General features: G+C 40.3%; 1 protein-coding gene and 1 long non-coding RNA gene across 5 annotated transcripts in view; one reads left to right on the top strand and one right to left on the bottom strand.

The window, feature by feature from the left end:
* The window catches only part of kcnh2b (potassium voltage-gated channel, subfamily H (eag-related), member 2b), a 415,530-nt gene that overhangs the window by 164,463 nt on the left and 226,656 nt on the right, over positions 1–24,411 (top strand). The window lies entirely within an intron of this gene.
* LOC122866581 lies at positions 3,231–3,744 on the bottom strand. Its single transcript, XR_006375751.1, has 2 exons — positions 3,685–3,744; positions 3,231–3,593 (listed from the first exon to the last, which is right to left on the bottom strand). It is a non-coding gene; the product is annotated as an uncharacterized LOC122866581 (long non-coding RNA).

Below are 24,411 nucleotides of genomic sequence, written 5' to 3'. Positions count from 1 at the left end.
GTTACCCAGTAACTCAGTAAAATTAAACAATATTCTCCATATCACCAAACTAACTGCTACACTGTTACATGCATAATCTATGCAAATCAGCAGATGAAAACTGACCAACTAAGTTAATTAATCTGACGCGAAGTGTCGATGCCCGTTGCTGAACAGATACATCAGAGCGTCAGAAAAAACAAAGGAGCATACGCGAGAAAACGAAAACAGCCACGAACGTAGTAAAATACATTACTGAATGTAAACATATACATCATACAAGAACTACAATTCTGACGTGTAATTACTTACAGACACATATTTGACCAAGCTGTGTAATGAAGCAGACTCGTGACTGATTTCTGCGCTGTTGCTCTAACAGGTCCGTCACTGAAACGAGTCTGACTAGAAACTATAACTAAACGCCAGAGGGCAGCACAACTAGACTTGATTATCTCCTGATACATATGACAAAATAATAAAAGAGACTTAAAGAAAAAGATGACTCAAAAGAGATGGGGTGATAGGGCTCCATGATATCCGCCACTATTCCTGTGCTGCTCAGAATGCCCAGAATGGACATCTCTGGAGCTAAAATCATGCTAGGATATTTCGCTTCCAGTTCATTATTGTCATTGTTTTTATTTTTATACGATACTAAATTGGTGTATATTTTATAACAATGTGGAACATGTCTGCCCAACCCTGGGAAATTTTATAACCTCTTCCAGCTCCCACCCTGTTTTGCCAGTTTATCCTTCTCCCCCCTTTTTCCAAAACTCCCACCCATACACATTGTAAGCCTTAATGATGAGGCCTTCCTCTTGTTAATGTCCATCTTCCTCTGCACACTGGCAATTACCACCCTCTATCTTCTCGACTCCTCCCGTCTATGAGCATATTTTACCGTCCATTTCTCAGTGGCCCCTCAGTCATTGCGACTTATCCCCCATGAGTCACCATGTGGAGCCATACAAATGCAGACACATACACATTCTTGCACAGACATATACACATACACATCCTCGCACAGCTGCAGGGGCCCAACTCAAACATACACACACAGGCACGCGCATGAACAAACACAAGCAAATTGCCTGAAGGGATGTCATGCTGTTAAATGGTGTGTCTCTCTATCAGCCAAATTCTCCTTTCCCAAAAACAAACTTATATGTCATGCTGTGTGATTTTGTTGTTTTGTTGAGATATTCATTTAACTGTTTGTGTCAGCTTAATTCCCTGTCTTCTTCTGCTCAAAGATTTGTGAGGGCACACTTTTGTAAAGCGACTGCTGTGACATTATCCCAACAATATGCCAACGTCGCCTGGTTTGTTTTCCACTTATGTTTAATGAGTTTCTTTTATCAGCTACAATAAATTACATAAATATTTGGATAATAATTGGATTCAGTATTCATATATATCAGTTAAATATAATCTTTGTACATTATGTATGTATCAATATCAAACATTTTTTGGGGAAAAAATGATTTTTAATGTACAACAAAGTTAACTACTGATTGTTTAAACCCTCAACCTCAAGTTTCAACTCCTTATGCCTTTTTGCTATGCACCCATCAGTGTCTCATTTGCCTTGGTAGAATAAGTGCATCGTACTGTGGAATGTTAAGATGTGCATCATGAAATTGTGAAAAGGACAAACATTCATCATTTTACTAAAATATATTTTCCTACAGTTTATATTTTACATGTTTCTTTTGAAATGGATTATTGTGCACCTAAAACAGAATTTCAGAGCATGGTAACAGAAGGAGCAATAAAGAGGATAAACAACAGCACTGGGGTTGCAGAGAGACAGAAAGAGAGACCACACAAGACAAAACAAAATGACACAGGATGAACACACACACATACTGACAAAACCAGCCAGGGGAGGTCAAATGTGTATGTTTATGCTCTTCCTGACAACAGCAAGGCCTCCGTGGGGAGAGCTTGTAACCTGTGTGTGTGTGTGTGTGTGTTTGGGAGTTCAGAAGAGCTCACTCACAGCCTTATCTCTCCAACAAGGCTTAATGGGGTAAAGGAAAGCTCCTAGTGCATGCTGGGAATAAGCGAAACGTAGAAGCAATGCTATTGAGAAGGGGAAACAGGCTGATAGGGCTACACACTACAGGATTTAAGGTCATTTTTTCTGTATTACTGATTTATTATGATGTAAAATGTAAACTTAAGGAAGAGAGTAGACAAAATTAAAATACAGATTTACACAGACAGCAAAATTTTGAGGAAATGTAGCCCACTCAGTCTGATCCTCATAAATTTACAACAAAGCATTATACATCTTTTTATTCAAAGGGCTTTTACAGGTCACTTCACATAATAAACGCATGACTTTCCATCTGAATGTAACACTAGTTGTGTTTCCATCAACGTAATGTTATGTGCATTTTGAAGTATCGCATTAGAAAAGGTTGATGGAAGCGGCAAAATAGGAAAAAAAAAAAAAACCACTCGCTTGAGTTCACTCACATGACTGATCAGCTGTTTCTGCTCCGAGAGAAGAAGCTGTTTCTGCTGTCAGCGATATTACGATATCCCACATTCCCCCATTTTTTCTTGTAGATGGCCAAGGCAACTGGTTTTGTTTCTTCTTTGAGGTTTATTGGCAGTTGGCAAACAACTGGTTTTGCAATTAGAAGGAAACACTACTACTTATAGAAAAACTTATCGCATGAACGTAAAACTAGTTACTTATTACAGAATGGGCAAACTTTAATGTCATGGGTGATTAGGTATTACTGCATGGCCATTTCTATAATGAGCCACAGACTCTCCCTTCATAAGCAACTCTCTCCAAAGTGCTAGGTTCCACAAGAGCAGCTTATCGTTAAACCCCATCAAACACACTACATCGATTTTTACTTCACCTCGTTCAACACGTAAGCTCATTTCCAACCCAATTTCACAGCCATTTGAATTGGATGGATCTGACTCTGTACACTGAGATACCACAGTGGTTTCCCCTCAAGCTGTGGCCGGCACACACACACACACACAGAGAGAGAGAGACAGAGAGAGAGTTAATATGACTAAGAATAGTGAAACAAAATGAATGAACATCTCCAATATGATGAAGTTTGATTAGATTTTACATTAATATGTAACTGAGACCACATTTCTCATCTGTGGAAAGTCCTCAACCTGAACTGATGAAAATGTCATTTCAGCAGAGACTACATGTCTTTGTGTACGATTACTGAACCCAAAATGCAGAACACAACAGAACAGAGCTGGGTATCTTAGCAACAGATTTATTAAGAAGTAGTGCTTGATATCTGTGCAGAAGTCTGACGTAGTTCACCATCAAGTTCACGGTCACTTTAGAGGACTCGACCGGTCTGGGTCGAGGAAGGAGCGGTGACGTTCTGGAGGGAGACTGATGAGGCCGGTTCTAGTCTGGTGGAGTGGAACTGAACCGTCCAGGCTGTGGACCCGTGGAGATGGTGGGTTGGATCCGATTGGCGGCAGACTCCGGAGGTGAGGTTGGCAGGGTAGGTGAGGCAGCTAGCTCGTGTAGCGTGGCAATGGGTGTAGAGACAAAACTTGGCAGAGTTCCAAGGACAGACTGTGGCTGAGATCACCGGCAGCGAATACTGAGAATGACAAAGACAGAATCAAGTTACTGACAGTCAAAAAGTGAAAACGAACTAATCACTTAACTGGAGTTGAGGTAAGAGCCATTACGTGGTTGTCGTACAAGAGTACGGCGATGATCTGGCACTGCTAGTGTGGGAGAGCCTGGTAGAAATGCAGTGGAGACTGATGAGTGATTGATGACAGGTGTGCTGGTGATCAGCAGCAGGCAGGAGATCAGGAAGCCAGACCAGAACGTACACACACACACACACACACACACACACACACACACAGGAAACGAACAGGGGACAGCCAGGAAACACAAGGAGGGGAAAACATACTGGAGCACACAGGTATCAGGGAGGACATAGAGGCTAACTATGACACTACACCAATAAGCATATACTTTGTTGTTATAGATTTCAGTGGAGATCTTTATTGTGCAATATTCTAAATGCAGTTACACAGACTTACACTGCTGAGAGTACAGTTATGACATTGACAGTGTGTCATTTAGGGGCATTTTCAGACATGAAAATGGTCAAATTTAAAGATATTGAGTACTAGCATAAAATATAAGTTATACCTTCAGTCCATAAATATCAGCATTGTATTTAATTGTTTTACTGGAGTGAATGTATCTGGTTCTTCATGTGAAAGATGTGTGAACAGTCGAAGGGCATTATGGAAGTTAACAACATGTTGGCCTCATATATCAATTTAGCAGTTTTAGCACTTTCATCTTGCAATGGTACTAAACTTGGTTCAAATCACTTAAAGACGTTTTCCAAGGTGATATTGTTGGAGGACTGCTTAGTTGAATTGTGTTAGGGAGCGATGTGAGTGTGTGTAACATTTAAAGGGACAGAGGGACTGTTAAAGGTGAGGACAGGGTGGGCCTGTCACACAGTTGGACTTTCTCTGTCTCTCTGTTCTCGGTGCTTTAGTACGACCTCCATAAACCACAGAGTTTTTTCCCCCAGCGGAGCAGCCATACTTTTTATCTGCTGCCCTCCAGGGGAGGGGCCCATTCACTCTGCCACTCTCTGATTTAATTGTACAGTTCAGGATGATACATTCAGCTTCCACCAGGCTCAGCACATCCCCCTACAGTCCACTCTTTTACATGGAAGATGGTGAGAGGGAGGCTGTGGCAGAATGTATGGCACTCATCTTCCTGCTATGGCAATATTGCTCTTGGACTTTTATACCAATACCAAAGACCAAAGAGGTTAAACAGAATTTGATTGAGAAATGAGAGTGATATAAATGGAAGGTTTGAGAGAGAAGTGGAAGGCAAACAAACATCAAGAGTGAAAAATGGTGAGTAAACAGGAAAGGTGAGGAGAACAGGGGACAGATTCAGCATAGGAGTTATTTGGGAAACATCCCACAATAAAAGAGGAAAAGGTCATTAGAATCCCCTTGAAATGTGTAAAAAAACACCTAAACATAAACTGTGAGAATAAAACTGCAAGAAAATTAAGTGAACTAAAAGGAACCTTGTTTGTATGTTGATGGTAAGATTGAAACAGGGATGACAGAGTGAAACAGAGACAGACAGAAAATGAAATGTCATTGAGAGCTGAAAAAGACAAGAAATGGGGGGAAAGCGACAAGTCTTTTCTTGCAGAGTGACTTGTTGCAACTTTATTGCTCACGGCATCAACCACAACGTCCTGCTGGCTTACAGAAAGTCAGCCCCTGAGCCACTCGTGGCCCCGATCTAATTATCCCAAACATGACATCTACTGAAGTCTCTTTCTTTCTCCATATTATAAACAATATGAGGTGCCCATCTGGCTTCTATCTTCCACTGCAGAAACTTGTCAAAAAAATGAGGATAGGAACACACAGAGGTGAGGCAGGGTGATGAAACATATTCACTTGTCACCTGCTTCCTCTCTGTGTATCTATACTGAAAGTTTGAGATGTTAGGGTGTGCTTTTCATGATATTGTTGTTTAACGAGCACTGCTGCTATTTACTGACCACTAACAGCTGGTTCAGTGATTGTACACAGCATCTCAGGAATCCACTTTGTTAGACACAATAGTAGAGGCTGACGCACACAGTATCCCAGTGGTTTTAACATGTTTCAGCTGATGCTGATCAAAGCATGCAGCCACACTGTATTGGCTTTGATCTGTTTCTTCTTTTATTCCCCCTTGATGAGCTCTTTAAAGCCAACTCCTCTTAGACCCCTTTGTCATTATTATGCAAATGGAGGTATTCCACATTATCTTGCTTTGTTGTAAATAAACTGCATAGTAATTAGGAACGTAACTTATTTGCTCAAGTGCCTGAGCACACTGACTGGGAGGACAAGTAAAAAGGGAGAGAGAGCAAGATGCTAGCTAGACACAGAGCTATATAGAGGACTTATTTCTAATAAGTGCTCTTCACTGAAGCGTGTGCTGTGGAAAGATCTGAGTTTTGACATAAAGAGCACTTCAATTCAATTCAATTTTATTTATATAGTGCCAGTTCATAACAGTAAAGTTATCTCATTGCACTTTTCCTATAGAGCAGGTCTAGACCATACTCTTTATAATATTAATTACAGAGACCCAACAAATCCCACCATGAGCAAGCATTTGGCGACAGTGGCAAGGAAAAACTTCCTTTAAGAGGGCAGAACCAGACTCAATGGTGGGCGGCCATCGGGTCGGTTTTGAGAGAGAGAGGGGGGAGGGGTTTGGGGGAGGGGGGTGGTGGGAGAGGGAGGCTCACATAGAATTTTATTTTATTTTTTAAATAGTAGAATAGTAATTGTGTTAATATTAATAAATTAGTAATAATAGGAATGACAGCTATAGGAAAAATAATGTCAGCATCAGTAACAGAGCCAATAACAACAACTGTAGTAGCAGTTGTTGAGCAGGAACACGGGGGCAGTAGGTGGCCCACAACCACAGATCCAGTCTCTGCAGTTCCGGAGGCAGAAATACCTGCTGAAAGTGACAGAAGGAGAGAGGAGAGAAACAAGAAAGCATACAACTACGGGAGAGAGAAGATATTGAGTTAGTAACATGCAGTAATGGGATAAAAATGCATACAGATGGAGAGGGAGAGAAGGAGAGAGTAAAGAGGCGCATCATGGGAAGTCTCCCGGCAGTCTAGGCCTATAGCAGCATAACTAAGGGATGGTTCAGGACTCACCCAAGCCAGCCCTAACTATAAGCTTTATCAAAGAGGAGTGTTTTAAGCCTACTCTTAAATGTGGAGATGGTGTCTGCTTCTTGAACCCAAACTGGGATCTGAAGGCTCTGGCTCCCATTCTACTTTTGGAGACTCTATGAACCACAAGTAACCCTGCATCCTGGGAGCGCAGTGTTCTAGTCGGATAATATGGTATCATGAGATCTTTAAGATACGATGGTGCCAGACCATTAAGAGCTTTGTAGGTGAGGAGAAGGATTTTAAATTCTCTTCTGGATTTTACAGGGAGCCAGTGCAGAGAAGCTAATATTGGAGGGATATGATCTCCTTTCCTAGTTCTTGTAAGTACACGTGCCCCAGCACTCTGGATCAACTGAGAGTCTTAAGGGACTTATTCAGGCAGCTGGAAAATAAGGAATTGCAGTTGACCAGCTTAGAAGTAACAAATGCATGCACTAATTTTTCGGCTTCAGTTTGAGACAGGATGTGCCTGATTTTTGTAATATTATGTAGGTGAAGTTTGTTTCATGTGGGAGTTAAAGGATAAATCCTGATCAAAGATAACTCAGTGGTTCCTTACGGTGCTGCTGGAGGCCAGCGCAATGCCATCTAGAGTAACTATATCTTTAGATAATGTGTCTCAGAAGTGTTTGAGACCAAGTACAATAACTTCAGTTTTGTCAGAGTTTAACATCAGAAAGTTGCAGGTCATCCAGGTCTTTATGTCCCTGAGGCATGCTTGAAGTTTAATTAACCGGTTAGTTTCATCTGGCTTGATCGATAGATTTAATTGGGTATCATCTGCATAGCAATGAAAGTTTATGGAGTGCTTCCTAATAATACTGCTTAGAGGAAGCATATATAAGGAGAATATAATCGAGCACAGAACCTTTTGGAACTCCGTGACTAACTTTGGCGTACACGGAGGACTCACCGTTAACATGTACAAACTGAGATCGATCTGATAGATAGGATTTAAACCAGCTTAGTGCGGTTCCTTTAATGCCAATTACATGTTCCAGTCTCTGTAATAGGATGTGATGTTCAATGGTGTCGAACGCAGCACTAGAAGAAGGTTGAAAGGAGCAAAGCAGCCAAGACACACATCAGGCTCTATAGCTGTTTCCAAGGTTCCTGTGTTTGAAGACAAGTCGGCACCGGTTAAAGGCAGGACTTGAATTTTTTCTCTAATAGTTAAAATTTTATCATTAAAGAAGCTCATGAAGTCGTTGCTACTGAGAGCTATAGGAATACATGGCTCAATAGAGCTATGATTCTGTGTCAGCCTGGCTACAGTGCACTTCTACATTTTCATTAAACTGCAAACCCCAGTGCTTTCAGCATTATCTGCAAATCTGTGTTTTTTTTAACTAACCAACCTTCATTCATTATCTAGCAAGAAAGTGTCCTGAGATATATATGCTTTTTATTTTGCTACTCCCTTTTCCAATTGATATTACTGAGACATTAGCATTAGCAGTGGCCCTTGATTGGTCAGTAAGTCACTGTCCAAGCCTCAAAGGCTCCATTGTACACCTGGTAAAATGGTCCTAAATTGGCTTATCAGCATAAGACCTGTGCATTCACACCTGATAGTTATGTGCGCATGTTGTTTGTTTTCTTCATACATAATATAAAGCAAGTAATGTTGGCAGGGGATATTGTCTTAAAAACAAGTGTAAGGAAGGTAATATTACATGTGATGCTGTACCACCTGTATTTATTATTCCATCTTTTACGACTCTTTGGTAGAAGGCAATTGAAACCATGACAGGGTGTTGTTGCCTCAGTAATGCTTGCAGCTGCTTTGAACAGTCATTTCATCTGGTGAGGGGAAGAAATCATATGTTGTAAGACTAAACTCCAAAACTTCCAACTTCATTGTGAAGTTTCTTACCTGTGGCCTAACAAACACGCTGTACAGGTTGTATTTTCAATTGTCAGAGCCAATCCATTTATGTTTGCAATGCGTGTGCATGGTGTGTTGGTTCACACCTTGCACATGCTGTTCCATATAATGCCCAGATTTAGATCACACTCTTAAGTGTTCAGAGTCAATGTCGTCAATAATATTTTTATTTGAGGTAACATGCACTAATAAAAATGTGCAGTTAAAAGCTTGACAAACAGTTTGTAGGCACTTCAATAATATTTTTATTTGAGGTAACATGCACTAATAAAAATGTGCAGTTAAAAGCTTGACAAACAGTTTGTAGGCACTTATGTCCTTACTTGTTGATTGTCTTGGTTAAATTGCCATACGAGAGAGGATAAGCTCTTTCTAATCACATCACTGTCTCCTTGAATTATAATTTGCACGAGCAGTCGGTTAATCTAGAGGGAAATTGGATTCAACCAGTGTCTCTCTTGGAAAATTTCCATCTTTCAAAGTCCTGGCCTTGTGCTTTTAATGCCCTGTTTTTCCTGGTTAATAGATGCATTTTGAGCATGTTAAGATGCATGCACATTTCCAGCTCTCTAGTCATTTCCTCCTTCAAAATAATTTTTTTTCCTCACATTAAATGAAAATGTCAAATATTCTAAATAATTAAAGTTTTGTCTAAATTCAAATCAGGTATCAAACAACATATGGCAGTGTGTTTTTAACACAGAATGAGAGATAAAACAGTAGTTTTAACTCTTTGATTCGGCCACACTGCATTTTTCATGTTAGTAGGTCATTTTGTTCCAGAGTTTGTGTTATTATCCCTGCATAGATGGTAGTAACCAAGAAACATTCCCTCCAGCAGGCATGTTAGAGCAGCTCCTCATTTTTATGGCCAGAGCAGCCATTTAGCCATCCATATTTTGACATTTACACTGTGCCGTTGGGTATCGATGGCCAGACCTCAGCTGAGCTGAATGGTAATGGCCAGCGATAACCTTTTGGATAGACAGTTGGTAAATATAAAGAACAAGAAAATACTTGTCTCCTTTCATTTGCTCTGCCATTAATAATTTCACACCTACAGTTGGCTTTTCAGTTTGTTTGATATAGTAAACACAGATGTGGTTTGTCTCTCGCTCTGCTTTAACCCCCAGGTTGAGTCTACAAATCTACTGTACACGTAATTCAGTTTTCCTTCTGAGAGCTCTTTGTATATGCATGAAACACACAAACTGCGTGCGCACACTTTTCACTGACTTTTTTAGATACTTCAGTCATCCTGTCATGTTTTCTGTCACACTGCTTTGTTATCGCTCTCCTATCTTCTCTTCTGCTTTGTTATCGCTCTCCTATCTTCTCTTCTTCTTTCTGTCAGCAGCACCAAAAATTGACACAGATGCACACTGCAGAGAAATGTCCATATACATGCACGCACAAACACACATGTGAAGGAGATGACACTGTAAGCTGTATTTAATGATTCTAAAAGGACTGTGTAGCATTAAGGGACACATACATACAAGGTGTGGTTGTAAAAGAGACAGATATGTTAAAAAAATACTGACGTCTTCACATTTTATGTCTACATTTAAAAAACATAAACACTTGAATCACCTGGATAAACTTTCCTGCTTCAGTCATGGTATGAAACAATGAAAATCAATGGATGAGTGTGTAGGTAGTGTATGTGTGTCTGTGACTAACGAGAACCCTTGGTAGCCTACCAACTCTCTCCTGACTCTAACAATCAGATGTTTAATCACTATGAATAACAAAAAGCTTGTCATGTGTACACTGTTTATCGTTCATCCAAAATGTGTTTATGTATTTCAGAAGATTGATGGAATGTAAAAAGCTAGTGTTTCTGTCTATGACTGTGTGTGTGTGTGTGTGTGTGTGTGTGTGTGTGTGTGTGTGTGTGTGTGTGTGTGTGTGTGTCTGTGGCAGGCCAGCGGGATATATTGCATCAGTAATTGTAGCAGACAGAGGAGGTTAGCACTGGACCCTAATGGTCCAGTCAGCCATTGAGTAAACACTCATTAACACGTTCCCATTGATCAGACAGAAGGACAGGGCTCACACACACTCATACACGCACACACAGACACACACGTCAAGCACTAGTAGCAGCTACTAAAAGATGAAGTTTTGATGTTGTATTGCATACTGTAATGATACATATACTTTTTATGTAATTTTAGAAGTCAAAATGACAAGATGCTTTGGTAAGAATGGTAGGTAGATGTTGTGTACAAGTCTTCTACAAACATGAACTTGAAAGTTTCAGTGATTATGATTTTAAAATAATTTTTTTATACTTTGTTAAATCACAAGGTTTCCCTTTATAGAACATTTTGGGCTGAGCACTAAAACTAGTATATTCTTTCACTGTAGTCTGGAGTACAGGTTACAGTAGGTAATCGTCTGCACTGAAAAAAAGATTCCAGTGGATACATGCTTAGAAATGAGAAAATACTAGAGATTCCTTAATCACCAAAGCCATTTGCTATGTATTCTTTTTTTATTCACCTAACACGGCAGCGACGGATGGCCACCCACCATTGAGTCTGCTTCTGTCCAAGGTTTCTACCTCTTAAAGGAAGTTTTTTCTTGCCACTGTCACCAAATGCTTGCTCATGGTGGGATATGTTGGGTCTCTGTAAATAATATAAAGAGTACTGTCTAGACCTGCTCTATAGGAAAAGTGCAATGAGATAACTTCTGTTATGAATTGGCGCTATATAAATAAAATTGAATTGAATTGAATATTCATTCATTTGATTCAGTTCACATGTACAAACGCCAGCTGTCAAAACACCTTGATTTAGGCATTGTCCACACATAAGCGGATATTTTTGAAAGTTAATTTTTCTCTACATTTTCGCCTCTCGTCCACAAGAGTTTTAAGGTCAGTAAAACTGAGATTTTTTATCGTTTGGGAAACGATGACGTCATCACCTCAATTCACACATGTCCATTGTTGCTTTGTGTGTAATGAGCATGCACCTGAAACAACAACAGTGGCTGTTTATGTTTGGTTGGCACTGCTAGGTCTAATTACAAGTTTACAACTTAACTTAGTATTGCTGCACCACTTCACCAGCGTGCAGAGGCGTCTGCTACGCCCAATATGACTTGGTCAACCTCAGCATCCGCGGTTTCAAGTCTGCCAGAAACTATGGTTACTATTACTATTTTCTCACCTACTGGCCCGGCATGCTTGAGCATTTGGAATCGTTTTTGCATTCTTGTGTGGACGGAGCTATTTTGTAAAACAAAGGTTGTGTGGACAGAATTTTATTTTTAAATGTAGGAGAAAAATATCAGTTTTCAGAAATATCCGTAAACATGTAAACTTGACCTTAGATCTTTTCCAATTTACATCAGTACCTCTCCTTTCCTCATAAATCAACCCTCAGGATTGCTACACTGCTCTGAAATTTTTACATGCACTGACACAATCATGGCCATTTAAGTCATAAGAGGTCAGAGGTGTTTACAGGCCGATGAAATGTATCGATTCACTGAGAGAGGTGGGATTGCAGTTGTGGCAGCACTACAGAGGTATTTGCCCTCTGCTCAGTGGCGCTGTGAATTTTGAGTCAGTATATGTAATATTGATCTGAAATTACCTCTGTGGCCCTGAGCAACTAACTAGATGAGGCAGGGATCAGGCAAACAGGGGCTGTTCAGAGACCTCGGTCAATAACGATGGTCTTTCCAAATAAAGATGGTCTTTCCAAAAAATACTTTTAGGAACAGGTAGAGATAGGGAGGAAGTGGTGAGGTCCGATGGAGGTTGAAAAGGAACAGTGAGGTCTGGCAAGCTTTGAGCATCCAGAAGGTCTCAGATAAATGTGTACCCTGTTCAACCTTGAAGCTCGGCCAAGTTGAATCAGTGAAATGAGTGGCTACTGGTTACCAGTCCCAAAGCCAAGTGCTACATGAATTAACCATGGACCTCAGAGGACAAGAGGGAGGGAGTGTGGAGGAGGAGATGGAGTGAGGGATGGATTAAAAAGATGTCTTGGAAGAAAAAGAGAGAAGGACGGAGTGACAGGAGGGAGCAGATGTCAGAGTTAGTCTAAGTTGTCAAGGTGATGCCTTGCTCTAGCCACAACTCCAGGTCACTACTTTCTGGCAGAGTCCAAGGTGAATGGCCCTCGGCAAGGATGTGTGCATTCATGTGCTTGTGCGTGCGCTGCTGAAAGGCCCTGAGTAAGTGCTGGCAGGGTGGCGTAAAGCTGATGAAGTGAGGGAGTGAGTGATGCCCAAGGGCTGGAGCTGTCAGCCAGGCTAATGGAGGCCGCCACACTTGGCCGCCCACTGACTGACAGGTGCCAACTTAGCCCTTCGTCAAGCAAGCACCAAGTTGGCAGCGGCAGCTCGCTTACGTCGGTGAAGGATGATGACACAGAGATTGCTCACTCGGCTAATGCTGGCGCATGCACACCCTTCTGAGCCTGTCACTCAGTGAGGAGCGTAGGCAGGGAGATGAGATAGTCTTAAAAGTACCCTGACTCATCAAGCATAGACAAGAGGGTCAAGTTGCTGCTTTGAAATTGGAGTCACCATTATCAGTGCCATTTTCACGCTGGCAGGCTGACCTATGATATCTGCTGGCAGGATTACAGTTCCCCTTCATACACAGGCAGGATCACTTACAGGACATTAACATATATCACAACCAATCTCTTGTTGCACCCCATGATGCAGCAGGGAAGGGAAAAGTGGGTAAACCATCCAACAAAATAAATATCATGTACTTTTTTTATTGGTGCAAAGGGACAGTATATAAACACAGACAGAGGTAAAAACAGAAAATACATAGAAATAGACAGACATACACATTTTTTTCTGTAGTTTAGTGTATTTAGAGTTAGTCTTATTGTGTGTTTTTGTTTTATTTATCTTTTAAATAAATGCTTGTGTATAATTATGCTGGCTTCTTTAATGTTGCACAAGAGTGAGTAATTTGCCAACCTAAAAAAAAAAGCTAAAAAAACCCATTCTACTCAACTGGAAAAATAGATGCAACCTCTCAGTATCCCAGTGGCTTCACCTACTATCTGAGCACATTACAATGGAAAGACTAAAAGCAATAACAAAAAAACAAGCTGACTTGTTTAATTGTCATTGAGCCCAATTTGTCAGTTCTGCATACCTACCGGTGTAAGACCCTCCATTAGCATACAAACATATACAATGCAATACCAAATAACATCCACCTCCCTTTGCCATTGACGCTAATGGCTCTGTCCACATGCAAATTGCAGATCATGCTACATGTTGTTCATAAACCTTTTTCTCTTTTAGATTCCTAGCCCCTGTCATCGTGTTGTTAGTTCTCGCTTCTTGAACCACCTTTTTGCCTCTCAGCACTGGATAAAATGGCCCCTATTAAAACTAGATCTGCTCTTTTGATCAATTCCTCCCCTTGGATAAATGACAGGATTCGCTCTCTTCAGCATGACTGTAGGAGAGTCGAATGCTTGTGGAAATCCATCCTATTACATGTTCACTATCTTTATTTAAAATAAGTTTTAATGACTTTCAATAATTCAGTAAAGGATGCCAGAACTACTTACTTCTCTAATCTTGTGTCTAGCAGTTAGCACAATCCTGAAATTGTATTTGATACTATTAGTAATATTGTTACTCCTGCATCACCTGCTGCTCTTTTCAAGTGAGAAGTGCAACAATTTTCTATCATTCTTTGTTGGTAAAATCACTGACATTTCCCCCTCACTTTCCCCCATCTCCTGCTCCTCCACATACCTGGAGAGTCTCTCCAATAACAATCTGAGATCTTACAAACATGGTTAACATCTTACCTACACATCTGTTTAAAATATCATTGGTGAGAAATTTAGCTGTTTTGTCATCTTGTTTGAAAAATTTCAGTCTCGCTCTTCGCATAATAAATTGTGTCTTCTGATGTTTGATTTTTCAAGCTGAAACTTAATTTTCTGTATTTCACTTTGCTCAGTGGGGGAGTCGGAAAGTTTGGAATTCATGTTTTAGTTTGAGTTCAAATTCTTGTTCCATTTCCTCTTCCTATTTGTAGAATATAAGATACGTCCTCTGTGAACTGCTTTTGCTGTCTCTCGAAGTACAGATGTTGATATATCTGGAGAGTCGTTCAATTCCATGAAGGATGTCCACTCTCTGGAAAGGAAATTGTTGAAATCTTTGTCTGTTAGGAATGAGGTGTTGAACGCCACCTACTTGAACGCCTTTGGTCTGTTTCATGCACTAGGTCGAAGTTGACTGGCCCATGGTCTGAAATAATAACTGGATGTTGTCAATTTGGGATATAACAGAATCACTAACTAGGAAGTAATATATTTTGGAGTAACTTTGGTGGGAGGATGAGTAATAGGAATATTCTCTATTTTATGGGTTCTTTGATAAAGCCTAAATCCTTCATATACTGTTTTACAGTGTCAGGTTTTGTAATTGTTTCCAGTGTTTGATCGGCCTAGATTTGGGTTGAAGATTGTATTGTCTTCTCCTGCTCAAGTCATAAGGTGAGAGAATACTATTAGAAAGAAATCTGATCGTTACTGGGCCCATAAATGTTGGCTACTGTTATTTTCACATTCCTGATAAGTTTATCAATTAATTGTTTATTTGTTTTGGTATGGAACATTTTTATGTATTAGTATAGCAACACCTATCTTTTTAGAATTATATGGTGCAGAAAATATATGGTATATCCATTTAAAGTTTTAGATGTTATGAATAAATATCAAGCACATTTTCATGAAAGTTTTCATTTACACTTTTCCTATCCTAGCCAATGAAATAACAACATGGGTCTTGTAAGTTAAGGTGGGGGTATTCCCAGTTACTACTGACTACTGATTAAAGGACATCACCTTACATCCAGTACATGGACAGTGGGTGCCATGAACTGCCTGACACTCTGTGATCCCTTAAAATCTAGGTTTTATATACAGGACTTAATAAAGGCTATACAATATATTTTTTAAGAAATTTAAATAAAATTTACTTGTACTTTAAGATTTATAACACTAAGTTTCAAAGTCCTTAAAATGTATTAAATGTATAATTACAATGTCCAAATACAAGTCAAACTCTATAAACACACACAAATTTACCCAGAAAGATTGCTCAGTGAACAGTATCTGTAATGTTGTGACAAGGGGTCTGCATGTTCATTAAGCCCTATTGTAGTCTATATTAAGTAAGACAGTAAATTATCTTCTCTTAAATGGAAGGAAATATTGAAGGAAAAATGGAAAGCTAACAAAAGTATGCAACAAGGAGTGAAGAGATCCTAGGACAGGTTAGAGAAAAGAATCAATAACAAGGGCAAAGATCGAAGAGGAAGCAAGAAAAAAAGGTAGGAGTGTTAAACTTATTGATCAGAGAACTAGTGAATAAATGGACAAAGAAGCAAGGGAGGGGGTGCAGAATAGGAATAGAGGGATCAAGAAAAAAGGCGAAAGGATGGATTGGGGATGGCAACTCCCTCAGTTGTCACCATATCTACCACCATGTATCAGATTCCCAATAAGAGACAGGCCGACTGACAGAATGGGACCAGCCCAGTCAAGCAGGTTGATGAGCAGCTGCTTTTTTAATTGAGTAACTGAGGCCTCACTGCTGCTTTTAATGCTAAGCTTATCAGTCTGCCATAGAGGTTTTCTTAAGGTTGCACACTGTAATGAGCCTACTTCAGTGTGTCTTGTTTCAAAACTTCAAAAGTGTGGGGAAGAGAAATAGGCTGGCAACACATTACAACTTTTGGGGTCTTTGGGGTGGTCAGGAAAGGCATTGTGTATTGCTGAAGGTATAGCAGGTTTTTGCCACTTTTGGGATCACACAGCCAACATAGACCCATCCTGACCGACCATGTTTCTATAGTAATGTGTATGTAATATATGATAAACTGTCAATAGATGTATTTGCACATTTATAAGAAAATATGCACATTTCCACTGATCTTCACTTCAAAAATTTCTTTTTTTGTCCACACCTAATGCCTGAAACCTGTTCTCTGCATCCTCGTTTTTTTCTGTTGTGCTCCAGCCCTGAGGACACAACAGCCACATTACTTAAGTTTTCTTTAAAAAACATTATGGGTGGTCATTCGCTCAAAGACAGCGAATGAGAGATGGAGAGCTAGGCACTGAATTGTGAGATTGTTGCAGGCATAGCAGATGTAATATCACTTTAAAACTGTCTCAGGTGACTACACTATAAGACAGGAATGCAGAGAGACAGAGAGAGCCAATGACAGGACCCTGGAGAGGGAGAGGCTGAGTTGAATAAAAATTGGACAGAGGAGCAGGAGTGCAGGCACACTTCATCTTAGCGTTGCAATCAGCCTCTAATTGCTCAGATCAAATTGCTGCTTCTGTATATATTTAGGGACAGTGTGAATGTGATAGCCTGTAGCACGATCATTGACATTGTAATAACTGTATAATTGCTATGGGCCTGAGCTTCATGAAGACGTCAAGCTGCTCACCTCCTAATGGCCTCTTCTTTTGTCAGGGATCAAGCCCCTTCCCATAGCAGCGTGAGATAGATGCCCTCCCACTGGCGACATCATCTCCTTCTCACCAGTAGATTAATAATGACCCCATCAAGCCGCTGAATACTGTTTTTTCGAGGGGTCACTGTGTTTGACAAGGGTCAGGACCTAGGTTGAAATGTTGAAAGCACACGGTAATAACGGTAGGATTTTATGCAAACTATGTTCAAGTGGACTAAACATCTCCCTTGGCAGAGAAATAACTTGAAATAAATGTTCCTTTGAGAGGAAATTGAGTGGTACTGGATAATTCCTGGCTGGCTGCATTTGGGCACAGTAGAGTGGAAAAGCTATGGAAAACAGTCTGGAGAGGTCAGGGTCAGGTCACGCAGCTCCACCCCTATCATCATTAAGCTTGTGAAAGCAGCCGGCCATGTTTAGCGCTAACGAGACGATATGACTCTTTCTAGATGAGAAAAAAGCAGAATTGGTGGAGGGGGAAATTATGGCACTCTGCAATGAACATGTACTGTATCACTGCCTGCTGCTTTTTGTTGAACTTCAAACACCTGTTGTTTGTTCATAACCACCTGCCAGTTCATGCACTAAGATGGCTGTGTGGCAGTGGCATCTGTTGGGGTTTTTACAGATAATGCTTCCCAAGATGCTGTTTATTTAGTTAAAAAACTTTGAATTAAACAATCACATCACAAAACAACTGCAAAGTGAAGGTTAGGATGATAAATGAGTAAATCATCAGTGTTTCTGACAGAATTTCTTTCATTAGTTAACAGAAATGTACTTTTTCAGATTATCAAAAGATTATTATGCTACACACCCGTTATAAATGCTCCTTGTTGTCTGTCTTTTTGATATTGTTCCTGAAATGTACAGCTTTCACTGCACAAGTCAACATATTAAAAATGTAGTGTAACTTGCTAAAAATGCATGAGTCGTGGGGAAATCTGATTCTCTTAGTACTTTCTAGTACTATGAAAAAAGTTCACTTTTATAATACACAGGACACTGGCTTTGACTGCACATTATTCACTAAAGATATTAAGATGAATTCTTAACTGTGTTCATCAGTGTGTGCCATGAAAGCAAAGAAGTATTTCTTTTTTTTGGCTTTATTTGATATTAAGAGAGACAGGAATAGAGAGAGAGAGGGGGGATGGCAGGCAGCAAAGGGCTGCGGGTTGCAGTCGAACCCAGGCCACTGTGGTAAAGACTCAGCCTTGTACATGGGGTGCGCACTCTACCAGGTGAGCTACCAGGGCGCCCCAGATATTGTATTTCTGTGAATATTTGTGATTTATTATTGCTGGTCAGGCCATAGTAATTTCCTTGGCTAGGTACACTCACTACAGTGCTATCATCAGGTGTATAGACATAGTCCAGTGATATCTCACTGCAGTCCAATGGAAGACAGAGCCCATATTTATCACCATAAACTTGAAACATTGCTTAATAATAACAATAACAAACCTCATGTGCCAACACTCAGCAGAAGCTATGGTAAATGGACTGTACTTGTATAGTGCCTTTCTAGTTTTCCGACCACTAAAAGCGCTTCAATCTTTCTGTATTATTTTTCTTGGATACAGTGAGACATGTTGACTTAGGGAAGCACCACAAAACATGTCATGTCCAAAGTGAAAAACATAACTAGAAGTACATCTGTCATGACCAACCACCGAAAACTGCTGAAAGAAGACAGATGCTTTCAAAAAACATCTTACTCTTCTCCACCTCCTTGCCTGACTATATTATTATTTCTGTGAAGCCATTGCAGGTCTCCCTGCTTAACTATTTTATTCATCATCCCACTCAGTGCCATCAGCACTGTTTGGATAGTACTATGTCACTTCAGTGAGCAACTCGGTGAGTCAGACCACACCTTACATTTTAAAATGCAGCAGTATGACAGTTACTTTTTTAAGTAATACAGTTGCTAAATATAATTCCAACTAGAGTTAAATACACATTGGAAGAGTACAGTGAGGCTGCTATCTAAATTCATAATTTGAGTTATTTTCAGGGTCCAAGTACAATAACTTCAGTTTTCAGTTTAACATCAGAAAATTGCAGGTCATCCAGGTCTTTATGTCCTTAAGGCATGCTTGAAGTTTAGCTAACTGATTAGTTTCATCTGGCTTGATCAATAGATATAATTGGGTATCATCCGCATAACAATAAAGGTTTATGAAGTGTTTCCTAATAATATTGCCTAAAGGAAGCATATATAAGGTGAATAGAATCGGTCCAAGCACAGAACCTTGTGTAACTCCGTGACTAACTTTGGTGTGCACGGAGGACTCACCATTAACATGTACAAACTGAGATCGCTCTGATTGATAGGATTTAAACCAGCTTAGTGTGGTTCCTTTAATGCCAATTGAATGTTCCAGTCTTTATAATAGGATGTGATGTGGTCAGTGGCATCAAATACAGCACTAAGATCTAACAAGACAACTAGAGAGAAAAGGTGTAAAGAAAAAAGAAGAGGGGACCCAGAACAGAACCCTGTGGGACCCCAGTAGTGAGGCTACAAGGTTCAAACACAGATTCTCTCCAAGTTACCCTGTAAGTGCGGTCCTTGCGGTAGGATGTGAACAGGGAGAATGCAGAGCCTGAGACTCCCAGTTCTTGGAGGGTGGAGAGGAGGACTGTGTCAAACACTGCTGAAAGGTCCAACAGTATGATGATGGAGGAGAGGGAGGCTGCTCTAGCAGCGAAGATAGCACCCTTAATGTTTATTGTAATAAATGGAAAAAGAGAGACAGGCCTGTAATTCTTTACATCAGAAGGACTGGGTTTCTTTAAAGGAGGGTTCACTCTCGCTTTTAGAGTGTTGGGAAAATGACCAGTTGTCAAAGAGGTATTGCTGAGGTGGGTGAGGAAAGGAAGGAGGTCGTCTATCTTTTTTTACAAAGTAGTTAACAAAGTCGCTCGGTAGAAGGGCAGAGGGAGCTTGGGGAGTGGGGGGATCAAGGAGGGTAGAGAAGATATAAAAAAAGTTTTTTCCAGGTTGGACAAGGAAGATTTCCACCATTTTCGGTCAGCTGCCCATAGGGTGGTTCTGTCAGCACGCACGAGTCAGACAACCACGCAGCTGAAGGGGTCGGGTGAGCCTGCCAAGGTAAGAGGACAGAGAGAGTCCATAGAAGAAGACAAAGTAAAAAGTGTCTGTGGCAGAGTCGGGAGGCATGATTAAGAAAGAGTGAGGTGAGGGGAGAGCTGAGAGGACAGATGAGGCAAGAGAGGAGGGAGACAAGGAGCGAAGGTCGCGAAGGAGAGAGAAGTGAGAGAGGGGTAGAGAGTAGGATATGAAGAAGTGGTCAGAGACATGAAGAGGAGTTACAGAGAGGTCAGTGATAGAGCAGTTCCTGGTGAATATGAATCTGTTCAGTGTTACTGTACAAAGAGCTCCCAAATCAACTATATCAGAAGTTTATTGACCTCATGGCTAGAAGAGGCTTTATTCTTCTATATAGAACCTCTGCTCTAATCAAATGACCCTTGTAAAAAAAATGTCCTTTGTGTGAAAGAATTATTTTGACACTTAAAGGTTCTCCCGGCCCAAAAAACAGGAATGAAAGGTCACTCCTGCCTTCCTCTACAAAAGCTTGAAATAGCCCTCCCCTTCCTAACTTGATCTTCTCCCCTAATCCCTCTAGCCTGATCTCTGACGATCCCTTTTCAATCTATTTTCATGCCTCCACTTACCCTTCCTCTTGTTCCTACACACGTATATCTGTATTACCTCTACTACTGTGGCTGTAGTATTAGATTAGATGAATAGTGCTATTCCAATTGTGGGATGTTAGTGTGCCTCTGATTTTGCATGCCTCTTTCCTTTGACATCAGCAAGAAAATGACCTGGAGAAAATAATGAAATGTTGGTCACAGTTTCACTGCCATTACCACACCAAACTCAGGACTGGCTAGCTTATTAATTTCACTGATCCACTTCTGTATGTGCTGTCAGACTGTAAATTAATCACAAGCTGGCTAGTTCATACTAGCTCAACATGTCAGATGACACTTAGCTCCTGTCCCATCCCACTCCCACAAAAATACTCCTGTCCCGTTCCAATCCCATGACAGAGTTAAAAACAAATCCTGTGTCACCCCAATCTCAGAAGAATGACTCCTGTCCCATCCAGTTCCTGATTAAAAAAACAGGGGTCCCGCAGTTTCTTAAAAAGTCTAAAAAGGCATTGAATTCATTAATCAAAATATAAGGCATTCATTTTTTTTGGATGTTGCATTGTGTATGTCATGCAAGAGAGCAAATAAAAACAAATGGCATTGTCAAAGTTGTCATATTGACATTTAAGGTGTGTTGATTGATTTACGACGTCATCTCATGCATTGAGTAACATGCAACAAAAGATTCCACCTTAAAAGTTGCCTGGTAGCTGCCGGTAGCCTTTGAGCAGCAGTCTATAGCTAGTTAACGTTAACTAATAAAGATGAAAAGGCAGCAAAACATTATTTCATTCATCATTCACTCCTTTGAAGATTTCTTTATTTGTGATGCATTTGCAAAGAAACATTACAAAGCCAGCCTGTTAAACTTGGCCAGCTTGTGCTGCGTCCACAATGCCTGCAGGAAATAAAAGCTTGCTTAGCTCCGTTTTCATAGCCTAGCCTATTAGATGAGCTTGACCTCTGCATGCACTGCAACTTTTCCTCAGAATGGATGTTTCAAATGTGGCTTAATTTGCTCGGCACAAGTAAGTAAATTAAATCATTCAAAACAAACTACTTGTGTTCATTTGCCTAACGTTTTATTGATTAATGCTGCACTAATTACAACCTACTAGATCCATACATACTACATACTACTTAGCTAGATGTTTGGCTGACTGCTGCATAATATTCTCAACATGATGAAACTATTCATAAAGTCAGTCTTCTATTTGATCGCATGGTCAGTTATAGTTGACTAATGTCTGTAAACTTGCCACTGTAGGAATAGCCTTTAAAAAGCCTTCGAAATGAGCCACAACCATAGGGCCACAACTTAAAGGTGGAGGTACTTGATTCTAACCTTAGATCTCTTAGCTCCTCTGAAAAATAGATCAAACTCAAGGACTAGAAAACAGCCATGGTTAAATAACAGTATTCGAAGATGTAAAAGGAAATGCAGAGGAGCAGAATGCAGATGGAAGAAATCAGGTCTCCAGGTGCACTTTGTGGCTATGAAAGAGCCATTACTCCTTTATGATAGGATGGTGAAGGATGCAAGAGCATGTCATTTCTCTGCACTTATTTCTGCCCATGAGCACAACCCCAGATTCCTATTTAAGACTGTGGATCAGTTAGTTAACCCAGCCTCTCCTTGTGCCTCTGCTGATTGTGAAAAGTTTATTTTGCACTTCGCTGGAAAGGTGGAGTTAATAAGATCTGGTATCACCCCCAACCCTGCCTTTTTCGATGTGGATAACCCGCTCAGGGATTCTTTGAGCAATTTTTCTGCTGTTACTCTGCCTGACCTCGCAGACATCATGTCTTTACTCTCTGAGTATCCTCCAGCCCTCTGGACAAAATCCCAACTAGGTTTTTATTGGAAGTTATGGATGGTATCCCTTTTACTAATTATTTTTAACAGCTTGCTGTCTATTGGCTGTGTCCCAGATAACTGCTTGTGTCCAGCCAGTCCTAAAAAAACCTGAGCTTGATCCCACCCTCCTGGACAACTATCCTCCAATCTCCAAGCTGCCTTTTATTTTGAAGATTCTCGAAAAACTTGTATCTAAGCAGCTTCTTGCTGCTGTGGAAAACAATAATACCTTTGAAAACTTCCAATCTGGCTTTCGTCAGCACCACAGCACTGAGACAGCCCTTCTCAAAGTCACTAATGACCTTTTAATGAAGGCAGACGCAGGCATGTGCTCAATTCTTGTGCTGCTGGACTTAAGTGCTGCCTTTGACACAATTGATCATGGCATTCTTTTAGATAGACTGAGGCACTGGGTGGGCATATCTGGTACTGCGCTAGACTGATTCTCATCTTATTTGTCCAACAGGAAATTCTGTGTCAGCATTAATAACCTAATAACTGTCATCCTTCTCCCATATCAAGTACTTTGTGCCTCAAGGTTCAATTCTGGGTCCAATACTGTTCTCCTCATACATGCTTCTCTTGGGTGATGTCATCTGCAGAGGTGGGATTTCTTTTCATTGTTATGCAGATGACACACAGTTGTACGTCCCTGTCAAGTCCACTGACCTTAGTACGCTGAGTTCTCTGCAGGATTGCCTGTCTGATGTAAAAAAAAATTGGATGTCGATACATTTTTTACAGCTTAACTCAAATAAAACTGAAATCCTTGTTATTGGGCCCCAACATATCACTAAACAAATACTGCCATCTACTGGTAACCTGTCACAACATATCAAGCCTGTTGTAAGAAATCTTGGTGTCCTGTTTGATAGCAATTGATGTTTTGAGCAACATATCACTAAACTTGTCCAATCATGTTTTTATCACCTCAGAAACATTGCAAAAATCTGATCTATTTTAAATCTTAGTGATGCAGAAACTGTTGTACAAGCTTTTATCTCCTCACGCCTTGACAATTGTAACAGTCTCTTCACTTGTCTTAATCAAAAAACTTTGAAACAACTGCAGACTGTACAGAACTCAGCTGCTAGGCTTTTAACCAGGACCAAGAAGTATGATCACATCACACCTGTTTTAGTCTCTTTACATTGGCTCCCTGTTTGTTTTAGGATTGATATGAAGATGTTATTGATTACTTTTAAGGCTCTTCATGGCCTGGCTCCAGACTATATTTTAGACCTTGTAATCCCTCATGAACCTTCATATAGCTTGAGATCTTTGGGCAGGGGTCTTATGTCTGTTCCTGAGTCCAGGATGCAAACTAAGGGGGACAGAGCTTTTGCCATCAGGGCCCAGAGGCTCTGGAACAACTTGCCTGAAGAAATTGTCTTCTTTTAAGTCTCTTCTCAAAACACATTTTTATCGGAAAGCATATCCTGATTTTACCTGAGCTGTCTGTTTATTTTATTGCTTTTATGTATTTTATTTCTTTTATATTTTATCATTAACTGTGGTATTTTATTTCTCTTTTCATGAAGCATTTTGTACTTTGTTTTGATAAGTGCTCTATAAATAAAGTTTTATTATTATTATTATCCAACACATGTCTTTTAGTCAAATTCAGCAAATATCTCCTCATGGTACGCCAGCTGTTGAGCCACACAACACTATTCCAGCCATGATTTGTCTGTCAGGTAACGTTAAA

This window comes from Siniperca chuatsi, linkage group LG19, assembly GCF_020085105.1.
Source record: "Siniperca chuatsi isolate FFG_IHB_CAS linkage group LG19, ASM2008510v1, whole genome shotgun sequence".
Lineage (NCBI taxonomy): Eukaryota > Metazoa > Chordata > Actinopteri > Centrarchiformes > Sinipercidae > Siniperca > Siniperca chuatsi.
This window is presented reverse-complemented; position numbering and strand designations above follow the sequence as displayed.